This window comes from Odontesthes bonariensis, chromosome 16 (assembly GCF_027942865.1).
Source record: "Odontesthes bonariensis isolate fOdoBon6 chromosome 16, fOdoBon6.hap1, whole genome shotgun sequence".
Classification (NCBI taxonomy): domain Eukaryota; kingdom Metazoa; phylum Chordata; class Actinopteri; order Atheriniformes; family Atherinopsidae; genus Odontesthes; species Odontesthes bonariensis.
Genome location: NC_134521.1, coordinates 36,474,123 through 36,491,573, shown reverse-complemented (window position 1 = coordinate 36,491,573; position 17,451 = coordinate 36,474,123). Strand labels below are relative to the sequence as shown.

Below are 17,451 nucleotides of genomic sequence, written 5' to 3'. Positions count from 1 at the left end.
AAAAACCCCTATGCATTGGGGTTATTGTGTGCTCGTACGTACGCAATGGGAATCGTGCGTCTGGGCAGAGCTGCGCGACTACGGCGTCCAGCGCATGCCCAACGTGCGCACATCCCAACGTACGCACACTCGGTCCCGCTCACAGCTGCTTGCAGCTTTCTAGTTATTATTATTCTTTCTTTCTTTCTTTCTTTCTTTCTTTCTTATTCTTTGCAAAAGGTATGCGAAAACTCAGGAAATTTTGCGAGCGCCACGTGCTAGTCGACGACATGAAAGAATCTAAACATTATATCTTTGGGAGTTGCTCATTGGCTCTGTAGCGCCCCCTACGATGCTTAAAAATGGTGCCCGCAATGGGGTTAGTTTCGCGTAGGACAATGAAATTCGGTACACTCATTCACCATGCCCAGACGCACAAAAAAGTCTCTTGCCGCCATGGTCCCACGTACACAGGAAGGCGGCCATTTTGGATGGAAAGTGCGTTTTCGTGCCATTTTTGGCCGATTCCACGCCTTGCTTAAGATCGAACTTGTCCTACAGATTTAATGCTACAGACTTCAAACTTGGCCAGGTTACTCTTAAGACATGGGGGGGGGAATTCATGGAGAAACTTTTTCAAAACTTAAAGGGCGTGGGCGTGGCAACTCCTCAAATTTCGATGACTCGCCATCACTCGCCACAAAAAATGAAGTCGCTTATAACTCCCACATACATTATCATATCTGTCCCAAACTTCATACGGTGAATGCTGGACCCAGCCTGAACGCGTACATATTATCATAACGACATCCACCTATAGCGCCACCTGCTGGGGGTTGGAAACATCTCTTTTTTTCCACATCTCGCATTTGATCGAACTCGTCCTACAGATTTAATGCTACAAGCTTCAAACTTGGCCAGATTACTCTTAAGACATGGGGGGAAAGAGTCATGGAGAAACTTTTTCAAACCTCAAAGGGCGTGGCCGTGGCGACGCCTCAAAGTTATGACTCGCCATGAAGAATTAAGTCGCTTATAACTTCCACACTCATTATCCAATCTGTCCCAAACTTCATACGGTGAATGCTGGACCAAGCCTGAACGCGTACATATTATCATAGTGACATCCTCCTATAGCGCCACCTGCTGGTGGTCGGAAATGTCATTTTTTGCCACACCTCACATTTTATAAAACTCCTCCTACAGATTTAATGCTACAAGCTTCAAACTTAGCCAGGTTACTCTTAAGACATGGGGGCAAAAATTCATGGAGAAACTTTTCCAAACTCTGAACAATTCGGGCGTGGTCAGGCGGTGAAAATCGTGTGATGGTGTTTGTGATTTGAAAGCCTTATCATCATCACAACGTCATGAAACTTGGCACACACGTCCATCCTGAACACCTCGTACGTATGTGAAGGGTATCGTGTGTGGAAGGAGCAAAGTGGCTCAGTGGCGCCCCCTAGGGTACTTAAAAATGGTCCACACATTGGGGTTAGTTTTGCGTGGGACGACGAAATTCGGTACACTCATTCATCATGCCCAGACGCACAAAAAGTCTCATGCCGCCATGGTCCCACGTCCACAGGAAGTCGGCCATTTTGGATGGAAAGTGCGTTTTCGTGCCATTTTTGACCGATTCTACACCTTGTATAAGATCGAACTTGTCCTACAGATTTAATGCTACAGACTTCAAACTTGGCCAGGTTACTCTTAAGACATGGGGGGGAAAATTCATGGAGAAACTTTTTCAAACCTCAAAGGGCGTGGGCGTGGCGACGCCTCAAAGTTTGATGACTCGCCATCACTCGCCACAACAAATTAAGTTGCTTATAACTCCCACATACATTATCCAATCTGTCCCAAACTTCATACGGTGAATGCTGGACCCAGCCTGAACGCGTACATATTATCATAGTGACATCCACCCATAGCGCCACCTGCTGGTGGTTGGAAACATCTTTTTTTTTCACACCTCGCATTTGATCAAACTCCTCCTACATATTTAATGCTAAAATCTTCAAACTTGGCCAGGTTACTCTTAAGCTAGGGGGGAAGAAAACTCTTGAGAAGCTTTTCCAAACTCTGAACGGTGTGGGCGTGGCCAGGCGGTGACAATCGTGTGATGGCGTTTGTGATTTGAAAGCCTTATCATCATCGCAACTTAATGAAACTTGGCACACACGTCCACCCTGATGACCTCGTTCGTATGTGAAGGGTATCGTGTGTGGGCTGAGCAAAATGGCTCAGTGGCGCCCCCTAGAAATTTTCAAAAACCCCTCCTCATTGGAGTTATTATGTGCTCGTACGTACGCAGAGGGTATCGTGTGTGTGGGCAGAGCTGCGGCTCCAGCGTCCAGCGCATGCCCCAACGTGCGCACATCCCAACGTACGCACACCTCGGTCCCGCTCACAGCTGCTTGCAGCTTTCTAGTTATTATTATTATTCTTTCTTTCTTTCTTATTCTTTGCAAAAGGTATGCGAAAACTCAGGAAATTTTGCGAGCGCCACTTGCCAGTCGACGACATGAAAGAATCTAAACTTTATATTTTTGGGAGTCGCTCATTGACTCTGTAGCGCCCCCTATGATGCTTAAAAATGGTCCCCTTAATAGGATTAGTTTCGCGTGGGACGACGAAATTCGGTACACTCATTCATCATGCCCAGACGCAAAAAAAAGTCTCTTGCCGCCATGGTCCCACGTACACAGGAAGGCGGCCATTTTGGATGGAAAGTGCGTTTTCGTGCCATTTTTGACCGATTCCACGCCTTGCTTAAGATCGAACTTGTCCTACAGATTTAATGCTACAGACTTCAAACTTGGCCAGGTTACTCTTAAGACATGGAGGGAAAAATTCATTGGCCAACTTTTTCAAAACTTAAAGGGCGTGGCCGTGGCGACGCCTCAAAGTTTGATGACTCGCCATCACTCGCCACGAAAATTGAAGTCGCTTATAACTCCCACATATATTATCCAATCTGTCCCAAACTTCATACGGTGAATGCTGGACCCAGACTGAAAGCTCACATATAAAATAGTGACATCCACCTATAGCGCCACCTGCTGGTGGTTGGAAATGTCTTTTTTTTTCCACACCTCGCATTTGATCGAACTCCTCCTACATATTTAATACAAAAACCTTCAAACTTGGCCAGGTTGCTCTTAAGACATGGGCCGAAAAAATCATTGGCCAACTTTTTCAAAACTTAAAGGGCGTGGCCGTGGCGACACCTCAAATTTATGACGCGCCATTAAAAATTAAGTCGCTTATAACTCCCACATACATTATCCAATCTGTCCCAAACTTCATACGGTGAATGCTGGACCCAGCCTGAACGTGCACATACAAAAAAGTGATATCCACCTACAGCGCCACCTAATGGTGGTTGGAAACTTCATTTTTTTCACACCTCGTATTTGATCAAACTCCTCCTACATATTTCATGCTAAAATCTTCAAACTTGGCCAGGTTACTCTTAAGACATGGGGGGAAGAAAACTCTTGAGAATCTTTTCCAAACTCTGAACGGTATGGGCGTGGCCAGGCGGTGACAATCGTGTGATGGCGTTTGTGATTTGAAAGCCTTATCATCATCGCAACTTAATGAAACTTCAACGTCCACCCTGATGACCTCGTACGTATGTAAAGGGTATCGTGTGTGGGCGGAGCCAAATGGCTCAGTGGCGCCCCCTAGAAATTTTCAAAAACCCCTCCGCATTGGGGTTATGGTGTGCTCGTACGTACGCAGAAGGTATCGTGCGTGTGGGCAGAGCTGCGGCTCCAGCGTCCAGCGCATGCCCAACGTACGCACATCCCAACGTACGCACACCTCGGTCCCGCTCACAGCTGCTTGCAGCTTTCTAGTTATTATTATTCTTTCTTTCTTATTCTTTGCAAAAGGTATGCGAAAACTCAGGAAATTTTGCGAGCGCCACATGCCGGTCGACGACATGAAAGAATCTAAACTTTATATTTTTGGGAGTCGCTCATTGGCTCTGTAGCGCCCCCTACGATGCTTAAAAATTGTCCCCGCAATAGGATTAGTTTCGCGTGGGACGACGAAATTCGGTACACTCATTCATCATGACCAGACGCACAAAAAGGTCTCCTGCCGCCATGGTCCCACGTACACAGGAAGGCGGCCATTTTGGATGGAAAGTGCGTTTTCGTGCCATTTTTGACCGATTCCACGCCTTGCTTAAGATCGAACTTGTCCTACAGATTTAATGCTACAGACTTCAAACTTGGCCAGGTTACTCTTAAGACATGGGGGGAAAAATTCATAGGCCAACTTTTTCAAACCTCAAAGGGCGTGGCCGTGGCGACGCTTCAAAGTTTGATGACTCGCCATCACTCGCCACGAAAATGAAGTCGCTTATAACTCCCACATACATTATCCAATCTGTCCCAAACTTCATACGGTGAATGCTGGACCCAGACTGAAAGCTCACATATAAAATAGTGACATCCACCTATAGCGCCACCTGCTGGTGGTTGGAAATGTCTTTTTTTTTCCACACCTCGCATTTGATCGAACTCCTCCTACATATTTAATGCAAAAACCTTCAAACTTGGCCAGGTTGCTCTTAAGACATGGGCCGAAAAAATCATTGGCCAACTTTTTCAAAACTTAAAGGGCGTGGCCGTGGCGACACCTCAAATTTATGACGCGCCATAAAAAATTAAGTCGCTTTTAACTCCCACATACATTATCCAATCTGTCCCAAACTTCATACGGTGAATGCTGGACACAGCCTGAACGTGCACATACAAAAAAGTGATATCCACCTACAGCGCCACCTAATGGTGGTCGGAAACTTCATTTTTTTTCCACACCTCTTATTTGATCAAACTCCTCCTACATATTTCATGCTAAAATCTTCAAACTTGGCCAGGTTACTCTTAAGACATGAGGGCAAAACTCCATGGAGACACTTTTCCAAACTCTGAACGGTGTGGGCGTGGCCAGAGGTGAAAATCGTGTGATGGCGTTTGTAATATGAAAGCCTTATCATCATCGTAAAGTCATGAAACTTGGTACACACGTCCACCCTGATGACCTCGTACGCATGTGAAGGGTATTGTGTGTGGGCGGAGCAAAATGGCTCAGTGGCGCCCCCTAGAAATTTTCAAAAACCCCTCCGCATTGGGGTTATTGCGTGCTCGTACGTACGCAATGGAAATCGTGCGCGTGGGCAGAGCTGCGCGACTACGGCGTCCAGCGCATGCCCAACGTGCGCACATCCCAACGTACGCACACTCGGTCCCGCTCACAGCTGCTTGCAGCTTTCTAGTTATTATTCTTTCTTTCTTATTCTTTGCAAAAGGTATGCGAAATCTAAGGAAATTTTGCGAGCGCCACCTGCCAGTCGACGACATGAAAGAATCTAAACTTTATATTTTTGGGAGTCGCTCATTGACTCTGTAGCGCCCCCTATGATGCTTAAAAATGGTCCCCGCAATAGGATTAGTTTTGCGTGGGACGACGAAATTTGGTACACTCATTCATCATGCCCAGACGCACAAAAAGGTCTCTTGCCGCCATGGTCCCACGTGCACAGGAAGGCGGCCATTTTGGATGGAAAGTGCGTTTTCGTGCCATTTTTGACCGATTCCACGCCTTGCTTAAGATCGAACTTGTCCTACAGATTTAATGCTACAGACTTCAAACTTGGCCAGGTTACTCTTAAGACATGGAGGGAAAAATTCATTGGCCAACTTTTTCAAAACTTAAAGGGCGTGGCCGTGGCGACGCCTCAAAGTTTGATGACTCGCCATCACTCGCCACGAAAAATTAAGTCGCTTATAACTTCCACATACATAATCCAATCTTTCCCAAAGTTCAACCGGTGATTGCTGGACCCAGCCTGAACGCGCACATGTAAAATAGTGACATCCACCTATAGCGCCACCTGCTGGTGGTTGGAAATGTCTTTTTTTTTCCACACCTCGCATTTGATCGAACTCCTCCTACATATTTAATACAAAAACCTTCAAACTTGGCCAGGTTGCTCTTAAGACACGGGCCGAAAAAATCATTGGCCAACTTTTTCAAAACTTAAAGGGCGTGTCCGTGGCGACACCTCAAATTTATGACGCGCCATAAAAAATTAAGTCGCTTATAACTCCCACATACATTATCCAATCTGTCCCAAACTTCATACGGTGAATGCTGGACCCAGCCTGAACGTGCACATACAAAAAAGTGATATCCACCTACAGCGCCACCTAATGGTGGTTGGAAACTTCATTTTTTTCCAGGCCTCTTATTTGATCAAACTCCTCCTACATATTTCATGCTAAAATCTTCAAACTTGGCCAGGTTACTCTTAAGACATGAGGGCTAAACTTCATGGAGAAACTTTTCCAAACTCTGAACGGTGTGGGCGTGGCCAGAGGTGAAAATCGTGTGATGGCGTTTGTAATATGAAAGCCTTATCATCATCGTAAAGTCATGAAACTTGGCACACACGTCCACCCTGACGACCTTGTACGTATGTAAAGGGTATTGTGTGTGGGCGGAGCAAAATGGCTCAGTGGCGCCCCCTAGAAATTTTCAAAAACCCCTCCGCATTGGGGTTATTATGTGCTCGTACGTACGCAGAGGGTATCGTGCGTGTGGGCAGAGCTGCGCGTCTACGGCATCCAGCGCATGCCCCAACGTGCACACATCCAACGTACGCACACCTCGGTCCCGCTCACAGCTGCTTGCAGCTTTCTAGTTATTTTTATTTTTATTATTCTTATTCTTTGCAAAAGGTATGCGAAAACTCAGGAAATTTTGCGAGCACCACCTGCCAGTCGACGACATGAAAGAATCTAAACTTTATATTTTTGGGAGTCGCTCATTGACTCTGTAGCGCCCCCTACAATGCTTAAAAATGGTGCCCGCAATGGGGTTAGTTTCGCGTAGGACAATGAAATTCGGTACACTCATTCATCATGCCCAGACGCACAAAAAAGTCTCTTGCCGCCATGGTCCCACGCCTACAGCATGGCGGCCATTTTGAATGGAAAGTGCGTTTTCGTGCCATTTTTGACCAATTCCACGCCTTGCTTAAGATCGAACTTGTTCTACAGATTTTATGCTACAGACTTCAAACTTGGCCAGGTTACTCTTAAGACATGGGGGGTAAAATTCATGGGAAAACTTTTTCAAAACTTAAAGGGCGTGGCCGTGGCGACGCCTCAAAGTTTGATGACTCTTCATCACTCGCCATCACTCGCCACAAAAAATTAAGTCGCTTATAACTCCCACATACATTATCCAATCTGTCCCAAACTTCATACGGTGAATGCTGGACCCAGCCGGAACGCGCACTTATAACATAGTGACATCCACCTATAGCGCCACCTTCTGGTGGTTGGAAACATCTTTTTTTTTCCACACCTCGCATTTGATCAAACTCCTCCTACATATTTGATGCAAAAACCTTCAAACTTGGCCAGGTTACTCTTAAGACATGGGGGGAAAAATTCATGGAGAAACTTTTTCAAACCTCAAAGGGCGTGGCCGTGGCGATGCCTCAAATTTATGACTCGCCATGAAAAATTAAGTCGCTTATAACTCCTACATACATTATCCAATCTGTCCCAAACTTCATACGGTGATATCTGGACCCAGCCTGAACGCGCATACATAAAATAGTGACATCCACCTACAGCGCCACCTGCTGGTGGTCAGAAACGTCTTTTTTTTCCACACCTCACATTTTGTCAAACTCCTCCCACAGATTTAATGCTACAAGCTTCAAACTTAGCCAGGTTACTCTTAAGACATGGAGGCAACAATTCATGGAGAAACGTTTCCAAACTCTGATTGGTGTGGGCGTGGCCATGCGGTGAAAATCGTGTGATGGCGTTTGTGATTTGAAAGCCTTATCATCATCGCAACTTAATGAAACTTGGTACACACGTCCACCCTGACGACCTCGTACGTATGTAAAGGGTATCGTGTGTGGGCGGAGAAAAATGGCTCAGTGGCGCCCCCTAGAAATTTTCAAAAACCCCTATGCATTGGGGTTATTGTGTGCTCGTACGTACGCAATGGGAATCGTGCGTGTGGGCAGAGCTGCGCGACTACGGCGTCCAGCGCATGCCCAACGTGCGCACATCCCAACGTACGCACACTCGGTCCCGCTCACAGCTGCTTGCAGCTTTCTAGTTAGGGACCGAGCAGGAACTGCAAGGACCCTATTGTATCTGTAAGGTTTATTATTATTTCCGATTCTTTGCAAAAGGTATGCGAAAACTCACGAAATTTTGCGAGCGCCACCTGCCAGTCGACGACATGAAAGAATCTAAACTTTATATTTTTAGGAGTCGCTCATTGGCTCTGTAGCGCCCCCTACGGTGCATAAAAATGGTCCCCTTAATAGGATTAGTTTCGCGTGGGACGACGAAATTCGGTACACTCATTCATCATGCCCAGACGCACCAAAAAGTCTCATGCCATCACGGTGCCACGTCCACAGGAAGGCGGCCATTTTGGATGGAAAGTGCGTTTTCGTGCCATTTTTGGCCGATTCCACGCCTTGCATAAGATCGAACTTGTCCTACAGATTTCATGCTACAGACTTCAAACTTGGCCAGGTTACTCTTAAGACATGGGGGGGGAAATTCATGGAGAAACTTTTTCAAAACTTAAAGGGCGTGGGCGTGGCAACTCCTCAAAGTTCGATGACTCGCCATCACTCGCCACAACAAATGAAGTCGCTTATAACTCCCACATACATTATCCAATCTGTCCCAAACTTCATACGGTGAATGCTGGACCCAGCCTGAACGCGTACATATTATCATAACGACATCCACCTATAGCGCCACCTGCTGGTGGTCGGAAACATCTCTTTTTTTCCACATCTCGCATTTGATCGAACTCGTCCTACAGATTTAATGCTACAAGCTTCAAACTTGGCCAGGTTACTCTTAAGACATGGGGGGAAAGAGTCATGGAGAAACTTTTTCAAACCTCAAAGGGCGTGGCCGTGGCGACGCCTCAAAGTTATGACTCGCCATGAAAAATTAAGTCGCTTATAACTTCCACATACATTATCCAATCTGTCCCAAACTTCATACGGTGATATCTGGACCCAGCCTGAACGCGCATAGATAAAATAGTGACATCCACCAACAGCGCCACCTGCTGGTGGTCAGAAACGTCTTTTTTTTCCATACCTCACATTTTATCAAACTCCTCCCACAGATTTAATGCTACAAACTTCAAACTTAGCCAAGTTACTCTTAAGACATGGAGGCAACAATTCATGGAGAAACTTTTCCAAACTCTGAACGGTGTGGGCGTGGCCATGCGGTGAAAATCGTGTGATGACGTTTGTGATTTGAAAGCCTTATCATCATCTCAAGGTAATGAAACTTGGTACACACGTCCACCCTGACGACCTCGTACGTATGTAAAGGGTATCGTGTGTGGGCGGAGAAAAATGGCTCAGTGGCGCCCCCTAGAAATTTTCAAAATCCCCTCCGCATTGGGGTTATGCTGTGCTCGTAAGTACACAGCGGGTATCGTGCGTGTGGGAAGAGCTGCGGCTCCAGCGTCCAGCGCATGCCCAACGTACGCACATCCCAACGTACGCACACCTCGGTCCCGCTCACAGCTGCTTGCAGCTTTCTAGTTAGGGACCGAGCAGTGAAACTGCAAGGACCCTATTGTATCTGTAAGGTTTATTATTATTATTCTTTCTTATTCTTTGCAAAAGGTATGCGAAAACTCAGGAAATTTTGCGAGCGCCACCTGCCAGTCGACGACATGAAAGAATCTAAACTTTATATTTTTGGGAGTCGCTCATTGACTCTGTAGCGCCCCCTATGATGCTTAAAAATGATCCCCTTAATAGGATTAGTTTCGCGTGGGACGACGAAATTCGGTACAGTCATTCATCATGCCCAGACGGAAAAAAAAGTCTCTTGCCGCCATGGTCCCACGTACACAGGAAGGCGGCCATTTTGGATGGAAAGTGCGTTTTCGTGCCATTTTTGACTGATTCCACGCCTTGCTTAAGATCGAACTTGTCCTACAGATTTAATGCTACAGACTTGAAACTTGGCCAGGTTACTCTTAAGACATGGAGGGAAAAATTCATTGGCCAACTTTTTCAAAACTTAAAGGGCGTGGCCGTGGCGACGCCTCAAAGTTTGATGACTCGCTATCACTCGCCACGAAAATTGAAGTCGCTTATAACTCCCACATATATTATCCAATCTGTCCCAAACTTCATACGGTGAATGCTGGACCCAGACTGAAAGCTCACATATAAAATAGTGACATCCACCTATAGCGCCACCTGCTGGTGGTTGGAAATGTCTTTTTTTTTCCACACCTCGCATTTGATCGAACTCCTCCTACATATTTAATACAAAAACCTTCAAACTTGGCCAGGTTGCTCTTAAGACATGGGCCGAAAAAATCATTGGCCAACTTTTTCAAAACTTAAAGGGCGTGGCCGTGGCGACACCTCAAATTTATGACGCACCATAAAAAATTAAGTCGCTTATAACTCCCACATACATTATCCAATCTGTCCCAAACTTAATACGGTGACTGCTGGACCCAGCCTGAACGTGCACATACAAAAAAGTGATATCCACCTACAGCGCCACCTAATGGTGGTTGGAAACTTCATTTTTTTCCAGGCCTCTTATTTGATCAAACTCCTCCTACATATTTAATGCTAAAATCTTCAAACTTGGCCAGGTTACTCTTAAGACATGAGGGCAAAACTTCATGGAGAAACTTTTCCAAACTCTGAACGGTGTGGGCGTGGCCAGAGGTGAAAATCGTGTGATGGCGTTTGTAATATGAAAGCCTTATCATCATCGTAAAGTCATGAAACTTGGCACACACGTCCACCCTGACGACCTCGTACGTATGTAAAGGGTATTGTGTGTGAGCGGAGCAAAATGGCTCAGTGGCGCCCCCTAGAAATTTTCAAAAACCCCTCCGCATTGGGGTTATTATGTGCTCGTACGTACGCAGAGGGTATTGTGCGTGTGGGCAGAGCTGCGCGTCTACGGCATCCAGCGCATGCCCCAACGTGCACACATCCAACGTACGCACACCTCGGTCCCGCTCACAGCTGCTTGCAGCTTTCTAGTTATTTTTATTTTTCTCCATTATTCTTATTCTTTGCAAAAGGTATGCGAAAACTCAGGAAATTTTGCGAGCGCCACCTGCCAGTCGACGACATGAAAGAATCTAAACATTATATTTTTGGGAGTCGCTCATTGACTCTGTAGCGCCCCCTATGATGCTTAAAAATGGTCCCCGCAATAGGATTACTTTCGCGTGGGACGACGAAATTTGGTACACTCATTCATCATGCCTAGACGCACAAAAAGGTCTCTTGCCGCCATGGTCTCACGTACACAGGAAGGCGGCCACTTTGGATGGAAAGTGCGTTTTCGTGCCATTTTTGACCGATTCCACGCCTTGCTTAAGATCGAACTTGTCCTACAGATTTCATGCTACAGACTTCAAACTTGGCCAGGTTACTCTTAAGACATGGGGGGAAAATTTCATGGGGAAACTTTTTCAAACCTCAAAGGGTGTGACTGTGGCGACGCTTCAAAGTTTGATGACTCGCCATCACTCGCCACAAAAAATGAAGTCGCTTATAACTCCCACATACATTATCCAATCTGTCCCAAACTTAATACGGTGAATGCTGGACCCAGCTTGAACGCGTACATATTATCATAACGACATCCACCTATAGCGCCACCTGCTGGGGGTTGGAAACATCTCTTTTTTTCCACATCTCGCATTTGATCGAACTCGTCCTACAGATTTAATGCTACAAGCTTCAAACTTGACCAGGTTACTCTTAAGACATGGGGGGAAAGAGTCATGGAGAAACTTTTTCAAACCTCAAAGGGCGTGGCCGTGGCGACGCCTCAAAGTTATGACTCGCCATGAAGAATTAAGTCGCTTATAATTTCCACACTCATTATCCAATCTGTCCCAAACTTCATACGGTGAATGCTGGACCAGACCTGAACGCGTACATATTATCATAGTTACATCCACCCATAGCGCCACCTGCTGGTGGTTGGAAACATCTTTTTTTTTCACACCTCGCATTTGATCAAACTCCTCCTACATATTTCATGCTAAAATCTTCAAACTTGGCCAGGTTACTCTTAAGCTAGGAGGGAAGAAAACTCTTGAGAAGCTTTTCCAAACTCTGAACGGTGTGGGCGTGGCCAAGCAGTGACAATCGTGTGATGGCGTTTGTGATTTGAAAGCCTTATCATCATCGCAACTTAATGAAACTTGGCACACACGTCCACCCTGATGACCTCGTACGTATGTAAAGGGTAAAGGGTAAAGGGTGTGTGGGCGGAGCAAAATGGCTCAGTGGCGCCCCCTAGAAATTTTCAAAAACCCCTCCGCATTGGAGTTATTATGTGCTCGTACGTACGCAGAGGGTATCGTGTGTGTGGGCAGAGCTGCGGCTCCAGCGTCCAGCGCATGCCCCAACGTGCGCACATCCCAACGTACGCACACCTCGGTCCCGCTCACAGCTGCTTGCAGCTTTCTAGTTATTTTTATTTTTCTCCATTATTCTTATTCTTTGCAAAAGGTATGCGAAAACTCAGGAAATTTTGCGAGCGCCACCTGCCAGTCGACGACATGAAAGAATCTAAACTTTATATTTTTGGGAGTCGCTCATTGACTCTGTAGCACCCCCTACAATGCTTAAAAATGGTCCCCTTAATAGGATTAGTTTCGCGTAGGACAATGAAAATCGGTACACTCATTCATCATGCTCAGACGCACAAAAAAGTCTCTTGCCGCCATGGTCCCACGTACACAGGAAGGCGGCCATTTTGGATGGAAAGTGCGTTTTCGTGCCATTTTTGACCGATTCCACGCCTTGCTTAAGATCGAACTTGTCCTACAGATTTCATGCTACCAACTTCAAACTTGGCCAGGTTACTCTTAAGACATAGGGGGATAAGATCATGGAGAAATGTTTTCAAAACTTAAAGGGCGTGGCCGTGGCAACGCCTCAAAGTTTGATGACTCGCCATCACTCGCCACAAAAAATGAAGTCGCTTATAACTCCCACATACATTATCCAATCTGTCCCAAACTTCATACGGTGAATGCTTGACCCAGCCTGAACGCGTACATATTATCATAGTGACATCCACCTATAGCGCCACCTGCTGGTGGTTGGAAATGTCTTTTTTTTATCCACACCTCGCATTTGATCGAACTCCTCCTACAGATTTAATACTAAAAGCGTCAAACTTGGCCAGGTTACTCTTAAGACATGGGGGCAAAAATTCATGGAGAAACTTTTTCAAACTCTGAACGGTGTGGGCGTGGTCAGGCGGTGAAAATCTTGTGTTGGCGTTTCTGATTTGAAAGACTTATCATCATCTCAAGGTCATGAAACTTGGCACACACGTCCACCCTGACGACCTCGTACGTATGTAAAGGGTATTGTGTGTGGGCGGATCAAAATGGCTCAGTGGCGCCCCCTAGAAATTTTCAAAAACCCCTCCGCATGGGGGTTATTATGTGCTCGTACGTACGCAGAGGGTATCGTGCGTGTGGGCAGAGCTGCAGCTCCAGCATCCAGTACATGCCCCAACGTACGCACATCCCAACGTACGCCATCTCGGTCCCGCTCACAGCTGCTTGCAGCTTTCTAGTTCTTCTTATTCTTTGCAAAAGGTATGCGAAAACTCAGGAAATTTTGCGAGCGCCACCTGCCAGTCGACGACATGAAAGAATCTAAACTTTATATTTTTGGGAGTCGCTCATTGACTCTGTAGCGCCCCCTACGATGCTTAAAAAAGGTGCCCGCAATGGGGTTAGTTTCGCGTGGGACGCCGAAATTTGGTACACTCATTCATCATGCCCAGACGCACCAAAAAGTCTCATGCCATCACGGTACCACGTCCACAGGAAGGCGGCCATTTTGGATGGAAAGCGCGTTTTCGTGCCATTTTTGACCGATTCCACGCCTTGCACAAGATCGAACATGTCCTACAGATTTAATGCTACAGACTTCAAACTTGGCCAGGTTACTCTTAAGACATGGGGGGGGGGAATTCATGGAGAAACTTTTTCAAAACTTAAAGGGCGTGGCCGTGGCAACGCCTCAAAGTTTGATGACTCGCCATCACTCGCCATGAAAAATTAAGTCGCTTATAACTCCCACATACATTATCCAATCTGTCCCAAACTTCATACGGTGAATGCTGGACCTAGTCTGAACGCGTACATATTATTATAGTGACATCCACCTATAGCCCCACCTGCTGGTGGTTGGAAACGTCATTTTTTTTCAACAACTCGCATTTGATCAAACCCCTCCTACAGATTTAATGCTACAAACTTCAAACATGGCCAGCTTACTCGTAAGACATGGGGGGATAACATCATGGAGAAACTCTTTCAAACCTCAAACGGCTTGGCCGTGGCGACGCCTCAAATTTATGACTCGCCATAAAAACTTAAATCGCTTATAACTTCCACATACATTATCCAATCTGTCCCAAACTTCATACGGTGATTGCTGGACCCAGCCTGAACGCGCATATATAAGATAGTGATATACACCTACAGCGCCACCTACTGGTGATCGGAAATGTCTTTTTTTTTTCAACAACTCGCATTTGATCGAACTCCTCCTACAAATTTTAAGGTAACAGCTCCAAACTTGGCCAGATTACTCTTTAGCTAGGGGGGAAGAAAACTCTTGAGAAACTTTTACAAGCTCTTAACGGTGGGGGCGTGGCCAGGCGGTGAAAATCTTGTGATAGCGTTTGTGATTTGAAAGACTTATCATCATCTCAAGGTCATGAAACTTGGCACACACGTCCACCCTGACGACCTCGTATGTATGTAAAGGGTATCGTGTGTGGGCGGAGCAAAATGGCTCAGTGGCGCCACCTAAAAATTTCCAAAAACCCCTCCGCATTGGGGTTATTATGTGCTCGTACGTACGCAGAGGGTATCGTGCGTGTGGGCAGAGCTGCAGCTCCAGCGTCCAGCACATGCCCCAACGTACGCACATCCCAACGTACGCACACCTCGGTCCCGCTCACAGCTGCTTGCAGCTTTCTAGTTTTCTACATGAAATGTGCTACAAATAAATTTGACTTGACTTTGACTTCACCTGACCTCTGGGCACGCAGGCCTGGAGAGGGAGGCCAAGAAGGTTTCAGTTTGTCCTGATGTGGGGGGAGATGTTGTGTTCAGTGTGGTTCAGTGTTTACACCAAAGGTGGCGTGTTTAAACGGGCTTTTAGAACGCAGATATACACAACGATTGAATGCTTTCCCACTGCCATTCGTGGCATCATTCCTCTCGTTTTGCTGAGGCCTCCGATGTAAACAGAACTTGATTTATGTCCAGGAACGACCACTTCCTCCCAGCGGACAACACATTACACCAGCTACGTGATACGCACGACTCTCAGAGACTTATGGATTCCTGACTACAACAGAGTCATTTAACATGAGACTGGAGGGCAAACAAACACTTTCTCATTGCACTCAGAGCCAGATGCCAGCAGGTTTGTTGGCCAGAATAAAAAGGGCTTGATTACTATCGCCAGTTATCTAAATTTGATATTTGGCTGAGGATGAGGCTTAGGAAGAATCACACAAACAGCTAAATTAGCGCTCTGGAACTTTTGTCCGGGCTATGAATTTGTACGTGTGTAATATTCTCTCATGTTTGTGTCCCCCGTTTCCTTTAAGATGGGCAGGCTGACGATGCTAAACACCCGCACCTCGGTGGGTTCATACTTTGGGTCGACCGTTCTCAACCTCGAGGCGTCTCAGTGTTGCAGAGTGCAAAAGAGTCCGTCAGTGAGATTTTAGATCAAACGTCTTACTTAAACGTTTCCCAGTTTAAGGTGCCATTCACGTGCAGCTTAGTCAGCGGCAATGTGCTCGAAAAGGTCGCCAATAAAACCCCTGGCTCTTACCTGCCTGATCCTGCTCTCCATACCATGTGTTCCAGGTGCCCACCAGCTCACAGGGGTACTCAGGATCGGCGTGAATGGAGGGCAACACAGTATCACTGGGAACACACACACACACGCACACACAGACATGTTTAACAAAGCCAAATATCTGCACTAAGGCTCTGACGAAACACCAGAAAGAGAGATGAATTAAGGAGCAGGCACTTTCTTACCAGAGATCATTGTAAGCATCAAGGCACTCTGGTTTGACATTGTGAACTGTGGACAACAGAACAGGAGTCAGTAACAGAGCACTTCACAGACTGCGTATGATTCTTTTACAGTGAACAGCAAGCCACAAACCAAACATACACTGGATTTTGTACAGATTGTGGTCTTCTTTCTTGGCGATCAGATGAGAGTGAGCGTCTTTTCTTGGGTCAACTTTTCTAACAAAAAGAGATTTGAACCCTGAGAGGCTCCTGTGGTGGAATAAGAGAACACAAGTTGGGGAGGAAGAAAGTACAGCGATAAATACCACAAGCAACAGAAAAGCTCTCAACAATGCATTTCATTTATGACCTTGAAAATGCAGCCATGTAATCTGATGGCAGATACGCTGCAATGAGTTTATAAGTCTGTCACCACAGGTCACACACAAGCCCATCTAGTTGTTCTGAGGTGGTGCCTTTAAATCCAAAGAACTGGGGTTTCAGGAATCTTTTTAGACCCACATGCTGGTTTATTCCAGTTGCAGAGCTCTGTGTTTTTAACCAGCAACCTATTCAGTGCAGTAGGCAGTTCTGACAGCATGGTGGTCTCAGTATTTGGCTGGAAACAGAGAAGCCAGTCATCAGCTGCACATGCTGCACATAAACCAGAAGATTAGCCTACATGGACTTCTAAGCAGCCCTCTCACGTGTGCACTTTTTGATTTTCATGTGCTTAACTGAATATAACAGGAACGCTCTGTTTACTCTCTGACACTATTGTTTTTCAGACCATGTGTTTTCTTATAAAAACATTATCAACAACACACTCAACTGTCGCGGAGAGTTTATTCCAAATATACATATGTATATATATGTATATTTCATCGGCCAAATATCCTGTTTGCATGGGAACTGTTGAAAGACACGCGTCTGCTGGAAGTCTGTAAATCACTGAGCAAAACAAGTTGCTCCGCAGCGTTGTGACCTTGAAGTTAAGCCAGTTTGGGACCGACACTCAGCCAGCGTGATTTTCAGCCCACGGCGTCCTTCGTCTGGCAGCCTAAAGTTTCACTGTAGCGCACACGAGGAAAAAAAGCACAAACACCGCCGACTTCTACATACGACCATTCCCGAGTAATGATTAGCATAAAGTTAGCAAGTTTAGAGCTAACGAGGCTAACGCTAGCTACGTTGCAGAGTGTTGAAAACGTGCCAACGTCCCCACGTTAGTCTTCACTCCGCGTTAGCTTAGCCAGCTAGCTTAGCCAGCTAGCCTCCCGCAGACTCAACTGCACTGTGATTAAAAAC

General features: G+C 46.1%; 1 pseudogene; it reads right to left on the bottom strand.

The window, feature by feature from the left end:
* The window catches only part of LOC142401556 (protein NipSnap homolog 2-like), a 70,922-nt pseudogene that overhangs the window by 53,098 nt on the left and 373 nt on the right, over positions 1-17,451 (bottom strand).